This window comes from Echinops telfairi, unplaced genomic scaffold, assembly GCF_000313985.2.
Source record: "Echinops telfairi isolate 266 unplaced genomic scaffold, ASM31398v2 ScPeMD7_7424;HRSCAF=8462, whole genome shotgun sequence".
In the NCBI taxonomy this organism is placed as follows: domain Eukaryota; kingdom Metazoa; phylum Chordata; class Mammalia; order Afrosoricida; family Tenrecidae; genus Echinops; species Echinops telfairi.
The window spans coordinates 91153791-91164315 of NW_022111324.1; the positions used below are offsets into that span (position 1 = coordinate 91153791).

The 10525-nt window shown below is 42.5% G+C and overlaps 1 protein-coding gene and 1 pseudogene across 1 annotated transcript in view; one reads left to right on the plus strand and one right to left on the minus strand.

Annotated features, from left to right (window-relative positions):
• Positions 1-54: 54 nt before the first annotated feature.
• The window catches only part of LYST (lysosomal trafficking regulator), a 258721-nt gene continuing 248250 nt past the window's right edge, over positions 55-10525 (plus strand). The window contains exon 1 of the mRNA XM_045298212.1: positions 55-87. The gene's annotated coding sequence lies outside the window, so the exon portion shown is untranslated. The remainder of the gene's footprint in view (positions 88-10525) is intronic.
• The window catches only part of LOC101661124, a 22891-nt pseudogene continuing 16386 nt past the window's right edge, over positions 4021-10525 (minus strand).

Below are 10525 nucleotides of genomic sequence, written 5' to 3' on the forward strand. Positions count from 1 at the left end.
GGCGGCAGGAGCTGCGGCGACGCCTCGGGTATTCTCCGAGTGAAGGAGGAGCGCGCAGCTGCAGCGACGACAGCCGCTACAGAGCAGGTAAAGGCGGTCGCTGGGCGCCAACGATGCGGGCGGAGGACTCGGTGTCCCGGATCCTATGCGTGGCCCTGAGGGAAGGCTGGGTGTTTTGGGCGGGCGGGGTGGTGGGGGTGGTGGCAGGAGTCCCGGGATAGGAATCCAGCCGCGGCGCTGAGATCGCTGGGAGAATCCGGCCCGGTGCGGCGACCTGAGGCTTCCTCCTCTGCCCCCCGAGCGCCAGGGCAACTAGCTTTGACAGCAGCCGAGGGGTGCGTGGGGGGCCTCCACCCCGGCGCGCTGACCCGCGCTTCGGCCGCGCTCGGCCGCTGGGCGCTAACTTTACTCCTGGAGCGCGCGTGGAAGAGGTCGCGCGGTCTGGCGGCAATCTGCTGCTGTATTGTAATTTTGTGCGTGCTTAGGGTGGGGGTTGAGCTGGAGCCGCGGCACTCCCTCCGTCCCCGGCCCGGCCCGGGCTGGAGGGTGACGACTGGAGTTGTCAGTTTCCGCGCCAACACCCTGCCAGCGGCCGGCTGCTCGGCTCTTGCCTCGTGGTGCTTGCACACCTGTCATCTCCAGGACGCCTTCCTCTGCAGCTGGCGACCACCTTTTGCCTGGTCTGGGGAGACCCTCAAAATCCCCTGACAACTGCCTTATGCACTGGGCACCGTCTTGGCTGAGATGACCGTCCGGGTCTGATAAAGCGGTTGGTTACTGTGGGAAATAATTCTCGAAGACCCCAGTACCACCGCAGGAGGACCAGGGCTTGTTTCGTTGTCCAGGAGATGACCTCAGAGGTGAGACAAGCAAATCTGACTTAGGAAATGCTTCCTAGACCCGATTATTATCTGGCTAGAGAGAACATCCCCTATGTGCTCACCAGACCATAAGTGCCTTGCGATATAGTTGATAGTTGACGGGTTTGTTTTAAGCAGACAGAAATTTTAAAGGGGGCTGAATTTTTATTCTTGTTGAATTTGGGCCAGTGTTTCCTTAACGCTTGAATTCAGCTAGTATTTCCCACAGGGTTTGTTCAACAGAGTTATTGGGACAAACTGACTCGGACTTCTCTTTCTGATGATTCCTGGCTATTCTGCCCTTTTCTTTAAACTTCCATTTCCCCCAAATTTATGCTAATAAAAATGTTGATGCTAAACCTGTATTTTATAGTCATAGATGTAGTCAATTAGTAACAGAGTATCTGTTTTAAAGAGCTTTTAAAAAGGCCGGCAACTTTTTTGCCAGATAGCTCTTTGTTACCATGTTGTTATTGCAGATTAGGAGAAACTGTGTATGTGTATGTATACATATATGTGTGTTCATGAATTTGAGAAATATTTGTTGAGTTTCCATTGTGTGACAAACATTTTTCTAAACAGATAAATATTCTCTCCTTTATGGAGCTTGCATTCTAGTAGGGACCTTGGTTATTAAACAAAACATGTGCTATGACAGATGGTGTCAAAACAGAGGAAAAGTACGATAGGGAGTGGGGAGATGGTTGCAATTTTAAATTGAGGTTTAGCCAGGGTACAACTCCTGGGGAAGAGGACATCTGAGCTATGACCAGAAGGAAGTGCACCTCTCTGGAGGAAGGAAGGGTGCTTCAAGCAGAGGGAACAATAGTTGCAAAACCCCTAAGAGAGATGTGTGCTGGGCATGTTTAAGGATAGTAGAAGCAGAATTGGCTTTGTTAAGTGAGCAAAATAAGAGTAGTCAGAAAGGTAAGTGGGTGTTGGAGATCTGATTGTGGAAAACCTGTAGACCTTTGTGAGGACTTGAGCTTCAGCTCTAAGAAGGGGAGTCATTAGAAGGTTTTGAATAAAGAAGTGATTAAAAAAAAAGGAGCCCTGGTTGTGCAGTGGGTTAAGCATTGGGTTGCAGCCCATAAGTTCATACACTCAGATCCAGCAGCCACTCCTTGGGAGAAAAGATGAGGCTGTTTGCTCCTGTAAAGATTTAATATTGGAAAACCCTAAGAGGCAGTTCCAGTCTGTCCTATAGGGTTGCCTTGCATTTGAATTGACTTAATGGCTATAGGTTTAAAAAAAAACATTTTTAAAAGGTTACTTGGTAATTAGATGTAGAATAGACTTTGTTGGGATGGGGGTGTCAAGGTTGGGGAAGAGCAGAGCAAAACACCACTTAGGGGTCTGTTCTGAAAATCTCTACTGGAGGTGATATGACTTGGCTCATTGGTGGGCTGGTAAGGAGTGGTTGCTTTCAGGGTAAGTTGGGACAGAGTCAACATGAGATGCAGAGGACATTTTTTGTTCTGAGAAAGTAGAAAAACGGGGTAGATATTTACTGAGGTGAGGTTTATGAGAGAAGCAGGTTTGATGATAAAACTAGGAAAATGATTAAATTAAACATCCAGGTGGAGATGATTATTAGTAGACCAATGATGCTGTACACAAGAAACTCTTTACTTTACCCTGATTATAATAGGAGACCCTGGAGAGCATAAATGAGTAAGCACTTGAGTATTGTTGGTGGTTCAAACCCACCCTGAGGTGCTTCGGAAGGAAGGTGTTACCATTACCCTATGGAGCAATTTTACTCTGCATTGGTGGTATTTCTGAGTCAGAATGGAACCAATGTCACTGTTTTTTTTGTTTGGGCTTACTATTTTCATGTATAATTTGCTAATTTTGGGGGGGTCCCTTTAGCCCATATTCTTTTTAGCATTTTGAACCAACCTAGTCATTCTTTTCCTAAATGTAGTTTTAAATTTTATTTGCTTGCTCTCAGAACATCTGTTAGTTTTAGTTATAGAGAAAGTCAAATAACCCAGAATCTCACAGTACATTTTTAGCCTTTTGTTGTATTTAACTTGAATTCTTCATCTGACCAATTATTTTGTGAATTTTGTTTAGATGACCAGCTTATGTTGAAGAATCTCCAATACCCACCCTCCTCAGTTCATATAGAAACAGATTTAGTCCAATTAAGGATATTTTTTAAACCCCAGAAATCTTATGAGGATATATGGTTTCACCGGGTCATTATGAATGTATAATAGAAATGTTCTATATGTTCAGTACTTTATAAGTCAGTAGTATGTAGGGATTCTCCTAATTATTTTATTTCATTAAAAATGATTGGAGATAAATGGGCCATCAGGTTTGTGAAATTTAAGATTTGCTTTTTATATCAAGAAAGCAAGTAATAGGCTACTATTTTAAAATGAGTTTCAACTTAACAGTAAGCTAAGGAAGGAGGCCTGGTTGGTGGTGTAGATTATGCCTGGGGCTGCAGAGTGTAAAATCAGCAGTTTTAAACAACCACCCATTCCTTGGGTGAAAGATGAGGCTTTCTACTCCGGTGAAGATTTACAGCCTCAGAAATTCATGGGAGCAGTGCTGCTGTGTTATGTAAGGTCTCTGTGAGCAAGAATTGACTCAAAGGCAGTCAATTTGGAGGATTTTTTTTTTTTTTTTTTGGTATCCTAAGGAATCGTGTTGGCACTGCTGGGTAGGCATTGAACTGCTAACCAAACGCGTGGTGGTTTACACCCAACAGTTACTCCACAGAATAAAGATGAAGTTTTCTGCTCTTGTAAAGATTCACAGTCTCCAAAACCCTATGTAGAGTGGTTAGGACTTCGAGTTGACTCAGTGTTAGTGGGTTTTGCTTTTTTATATCCTAAAAATATGTACAAATCTGTCAGACTAATAAGTAATTATAAGCTAATTTTACAATCAAAGAGAACACTATGTTTGCTTTCCCTGCTGCTCCTCACTAGTGTTAGTCTTGGACCTCCTTTTTTTTTTTTTTTTTTTTTAACAACTGAGCCATTTTAATGTTCTGTTTTTCTTACAATATAAATAGTTCTCTTGCTGACTTCAGACATGTAAACTGCTGGATGGAACTGAAAAACACAAGATCATATTGGTGGTTTTCCTGATTGGTTTGTTATCCTCACAAATAAAGGGAGGTCCTTGTATAAGACTGCCATCAGATCAGTAAGACTACCTTTGTGCATCCAGCAGTTTCAGGATTGTTGGGAAGGAATCTGGCATATTTCCCCCAGATCACCTTGCCTCCTTGTGTCACCAGGCTCAACCCACTTACATTCAGGTCAGTGATGGTCATAATGCCCAACATTGTATACCACGGGAATGAGAGGGTCCTCTTTACACGAGGTATTCATGAGCAAAAGGCCGCTTTAAGTTCAGGGTGGGTGACGTTAAAGCCCACTGGTCTGGTGAATCGTTCATATTTTGTTGGTTTCATGTAAAGATATCTCCAACAAAGCAGACTTTAGTTACCATCCTGTTGCATGCCTTTTTTCTCTTTCCTCTTCGAATAACTTTTAGTGCTTCAGCTTTCCCCCTGGGCATAGACTTTGGGCAGAGGGACTTAGCACTTTCCTGCTTTTTCTTTTTGTTTAAACTTACTATAAAGTGCTTTAGCTCGAGACTGTTCCTCTATCCAGCAGATAGGCAGGCACTGCCCCTTTTGGGGGTTTCTCTTTTCATGCATCTAGACAGTCTTTTTCTTTGTATTATCTCATCATGATGCTGCCTGTGGTGGAGCTTGGCCTTCAGACCAGTCATCTTTTGTCTTCTGTGAACACTCATGAGCCTCCTGACTTTCCTTCTTTCCTTTTTCTCACGGTAATCCACATGATACCCATAGTGCTTACGAGGTAACTCAGTGAAAGGTGCAGTGCCAGCCTCATAGTGCCATCATAGTGGCCCTGCTGGATAAGGTAGGATTTCTACCTCTTTGGGTTTTCATAAGTCTTCACTGGAGAAGAAAATCTCATCTTTCTCCAGAGAGGCTGCTGGTGGAATTGAACTGCTAACTTTGTGGTTAGCAGCCTAACATGTAACTCACTCTGCGACAAGAACAACTGCCCCCATGGACTTTCCAAGGCTACAAACCTTCACAGAAGCAGACTACCACATCTTTCTTTTGAGGAGTCGCCCAGTGTGTGTGCGAGCATGTGTATTTTAAACAAACACATTTATTCGTGCACAGTTTGGGAAGATAGAGGTCCAAATTCAGAGTGCTCGCTCTTTGTTGCCCTGGGGAAAAGCTCTTGTCGTCTTTCAGTTTTGGTAGGCCCAGCATTTCTTGGAGATCCTCAGGTGTCTTGGTATCCGTCTTCTAGAAGCTTCACAGTACAGGTGGTCTGTACTCCTGGTGGCCTTTATTTTTGGGTGGTAGTAGATCTCTTTCAGTCTGGTAGATTGAACCACTGACATTTGGGTTGGCAGCTGAGCACTTACCATTGTACAACCAAGCTGTGTATATAATCTTTGGATAGCACTTTTCAATGTACAGAACATACTGTCTTTTAGTGTTTCATATAACCCTTACCAAGCCCTGTCAAATCGTGTAAGATGAGGAAGACAAACAGTAGTAGCTCTATGGAAGAGATTTTAAGAAGAGCTTGCTCAGATATGAGGTAAAGGAGAAGAAAGTACTAAAGAAAGTGGGCTTTGAAGATTCTTGATTGAGAGGTTAAATGATAAGGTGGATAATTAATTTTAAGGATACAAGTGGAGGAGGTTTGGTAATGTGAAATTCATCTGTTTTTTTCAGTTTGCTAGAATTAACTGATTTATTTTCTTTATTGGAGCCTAGAAGGAAATACTTGAAATTATAAAGCTACTTAAATTCATTAAAAAAGTGTGAAACAACCAAAACTTTATTCATCCATTCAGCAAGTACAAACTATTCTTTTAAACACTTTTGAAAAAGCTGGAAGGACAGTGAGTGGAAACTTGAGTTAGCAGGCCTAACAGTGGGAGGTTTTTCTTTAAGAGTAGAGGAGTTTCTTTAAGAACAGGGGATGTACACTAGTACAGATAGGAACTGGAAACACAGGGAATCCGGGGCGGATGATGCCTTCAGGACCAGTGGTGTGAGTGGCAATACTGGGAAGGTGGAGGGAGGGTGGGTTGGAAAAGAGGAACCAATTACAAGGATCTACATATAACCTCCTCCCTGGGGGACAGACAACAGAAAAGTGGGTGAAGGGAGATGTCGGACAGTGCAAGATATGACAAAATAATGATTTATAAATTATCAAGGGTTCATGAGGGAGTGGGGAGTGGGGAAGAGGGGAAAATGAGCTGATGCCAGGGGCTTAGGTGGAGAGCAAATGTTTTGAGAATGATGAGGGTCATGAGTGCACAAATGTACTTTACACAATGGATGTATGTATGGATTGTGATAAGAGTTGTATGAGCCCCTAATAAAATGATTTAAAAATAAAAGAGTAGAAGAGTTTCTTTAAGACCAGACGGTGTCCACTGGTACAGATCAGAGCTGGAAACACAGGGAATCCAGGACAGATAAACCCCTCAGGACCAATAATGAGAGTAGAAATACCAGGAGGGGACGGGGAAGGTGGGGTAGAAAGGTGAAACTGGTCATAAGGATCTGCATATAACCCTCCCCCGAGTGGACAGACAACAGAAAAGTGGGTGAAGGGAGACATCGGACAGTGTAAGACATGACAAAATAATAATAATTTATAAATTATCAAGGGTTCATGAGGGAGGGAGAGAGGATGGGGAAAGGAGGGGGAAAATGAGCTGATACCAAGGGCTCAAGTAGAAAGAAACTGTTTTGAGAATGATGATGGCAACAAATGTACAAATGTGCTTGACACACGATGGATGGATGGATTGTGATAAGAGTTGTACAAGCCCCCAATAAAATGATTTTTAAAAAAAAGAGTACAGGAGTTGAGATAACTTTAATGGACCATGAGGGAAAGATCCATTGAAGAAGAAAAGACAGAAACAAAATTAATTCACTTTCAAAAAGTTTATTCCACCTCATCCAGTTAAGTATTATTGAAGGGAGACTAGCCCTCCTTTGCAATTGGAAAAGGGATGTGATCAGGGACAAGTGACTTAATTGATGAATAGTGATGAACACTCCTGAGTAAACTCACAAATGTAATAGATATCAATTAGAATGGTTAAGTGTTCTGTAACAACCTCCCATAACAGAGGAGAAAATAGCTAATTAGACTAAATAACCGTCGGGATTGGAAGGGAAGGTGTGACAGAGAACTTGGAATGGGGAGGGCAGGCTAGAGTGGGAGGAAAGGAGGTAGACACGAAGGGGTGGATGATAGGGATACTGCTTGACTAAGGAATACCAAACCCATATGGGCTGACATGCAGTGGAGAATGAAGAGGGTGAAGAACCACAAGTCTTCGGAGCAGAATAAATAGCAGTCAAGGAGTGTGAGAGATAGATAAATGGAAACATGTGATGTGAAAATCCAACATTTAACTTTTTGGAGTAGAAGCAGTTTCAGGTGATAACAGCCTCCTGCTTGAAGGCTAACCCAAGATACCGGGCAGCCAAGATTCATAGTGCTAATTACATAAATAGTTGTATTTTAAAAAGCTGTTTATTGAGTGCTATCTTCTAGTCAATATACTAAGTGTTCTCCATAGGTTATCCTTATTTTTTACATAATTTTGTGAGATTGCAAAATGTTGTGAAAGCCGTCTGACCGCCCCTGGCTACTCAAAGGGAAAGAGAATCCCACCTCATATTTACTCAAGGATGACGCCTATGAGGCAGAGGTCAGGCATGTCTCCACCCCTCAACTTTCTTTACCCTGTTCTGACACTGGCTGCCCTCCCCAGCACTCTACTTCTGGGCTGTTTGATAATCCGCTGTAGTGGCCACATATAGCTCACAGACAATACTCACAATGATAGGGAAGTTACAGGTTACAATTTAGAATCAGTAACGTTAAGGGTACAGTTCTTTTTGTTTGCAGCACCTTTTTTCAGCTGGGTCAGCAGGCACACATTTCTCTGGTCCTTGGCCTCAGTCATGCAGCCCCTTGACCTCTGCCATGCTCAGGAAAGCGCTATAAAGCTCCTTGAGAGCTGATAAATGCCCAAAGGGCACCCCACACTCTAAGCCAGCCTCTTGCTTTAAGGCACTTAACTTTATTTGTCTTGTGGGAGGAGAAGCCCACCACTCTGCTCTGCGCTCTCAGGGCAGTTGTCCCTGGCATTTCCACATTTCCACACAGGAATCTCAAGAGCTAAAGGATGTACTTCACTCATGGCTCCGCTTTCTTGGTGCCCATTTGAATCTTCTTGCTTTTGCCCTCCTTCACTTTATACCCAGCGAAACTGTGAAACGGCTCAGGCCCATTTAGTTTCACATGTCCTATTTGTATGCTGCTACCTAGTCGTTTCATGGGACTATAGACAGAAAAGCCAAACCAAGCAATTCAACGACACCACAGAAGTATATAGAAGTATCTCCATGTTACAAATGAGGAAACTGGGGCTCCATGAGCTTAGGTAATTTATTGAGATCACACAGTTAAGAAGTACCTAAGTCTAGCTCCGACGTCCTTATGCTCAATTACAAATCATACTTGCTTTCTGCAGATGGGAATCATTGAAGTAGAGGAAGTTGAAGAGGTCAAAGTTTAGGGTGTCTCTTGGAAAACCAAGAGGATACTACTCTCTTGAATTCTTGGCCCGGGATCTGGGTGTGTGTTTGACGGGAAGCAGTTTACTAAGAGGAGGCGATGAAGCAATCGTCCTATGTAAAATAGTGGTAGTTTCTTAGCAAACAAACTAGAATTTTAAAGGTATGGAGTAAAGAATCCAGGCAGGGAGGAGGACTTACTTGTTTGAGTATGAAAAATCAGAAAGAATATTGGTGGGTAGATAGAATGATAATGTAATGTGTCAACCAAACAGGCACCATTTTGAGAGTGAGCGTGTCATCATTAATTACTTCGGGAAAATAAAAATAAACCAGGAATATCATTGTCAAATCAAGATGTTTAATTATACCAGTCATAGGTAGCTAATGAAGCTATCACCTTGGAGAAGGTCGTGGGTGTTGAGAATTATGCTAAGGTACCAAAGACCCCAAATTCAAACATACTCTATAGAGACCGTGTTATCAAGCCTCAAACAGGACAAAAGGAAAACAAAGGCGATCATCTGGATGAAGGAAACTGTGGGGATAGACACAGTCCAGAGGCCAAAAGAATTCCACAAACTCCCACTCCCAGGGTCCCTTATATGTGCTAGAAAGCAAAGGAGTCAGTACAAGATCACGATTGGTGGCAGATCAATGTAGTCACTGTCAGAAGCTGGGCTACAGAAGTAGGGAATGGACCATGACTGGGTTATGTCTGCAATTGTAGATTTAAAAGGTTACAGCTTGATTCTGGGGTTTCCACATACTGATTTAGGTATGACTCATGACCATATGAACCTGAATCATAATACCAAGACCTCAACTTTTGATTTAAACTAGATAGCATGCAGCTAGTTTTGGTAAATTATTAAAGACGTGATAGGCGAGTACCCTAGTTCTTTGTGTCAGTCTAAGGACAAACTGCTCTGTGGATTTGCTATCTACTTTCAACTATATTCTTCCTGGAGGACAACCTGTTACTCCCTAGACTTCCCACTTGTCTGAGCATAGCAACATTGTTGAAGTAACATAAGAAACTCAAATGGTGTGTGGATTTATGCCAAGACTTAAAATAGAGTTAGAGCTCTTGCTATGGACTGCAACCTACCATAAACCAAATGCTTTAGAATTTGAGCTCTAACACATTCTGTCCTCTGATCAGAGATTTTATTTAAAAACATCCGGCCATGCTTAAGTTGTTTTATTTTCTTTTGCATAGACTGTGTGAGTACTTCTGTAGATGATCGCTTATTGTAGGATAAGATTTTTCCCCCACCAGCAGTTTTACTTGCAAGCAATTTATATATCATTTAATTCAATAGTTCAATCATTTAATCATATCATGGAGAATTATACAATCACCTCCCACATCAATTTTATAACATTCCCTCTCTACCATGGTCAAATCGCCTATAAGATGATTCATGCAATCACAATCTATCCTGGAACCCCCCCCCCCCTCCAACAATATTAATTACCCCTTTCCCTCTCTATACCACCCCCCTTATTTTCCCTATATCCCCTTGTATCCATTATTCTCATTATGCATTCATTCCTCCCGTGTTTCGCATCTGGGAGACCCAACAGAAAACAAAATCGCACTAAGGTGGTAAGGGGATAAGCATAATCGTATGCAGACAAAAGTACTAGTAATGTGTAAGAAGGAAGATGCAAGACACTATCATTTTTGATAGCAGAGCATTGCTGATTTTCTTCATTGTTCTTCATTATAGACCTCAGTCTTCAGGGATAATCTTCTAAAAGTTACTATGGAGTGGGACCATGTTAGAAGAACTAGTTGGTCTGTAATTAGGCTGCAAACCTTAAAGTGGGAGCTAAAATTATTCTGAACAATATATCTTGTCTGTATTCATAGGCAAAGGTGCTCTAGTGTTGCAGTGACTACGAGTTGGGGTCCTAGTCTTAAGGTCAGCAGTTTAAAACCACCAGTCCCTCCGAGGGAGAAAGATGGGGCTTTCTTTTTCCCAAACCATTTTATTAAGAACTAATCCAGACATCTTTTTTT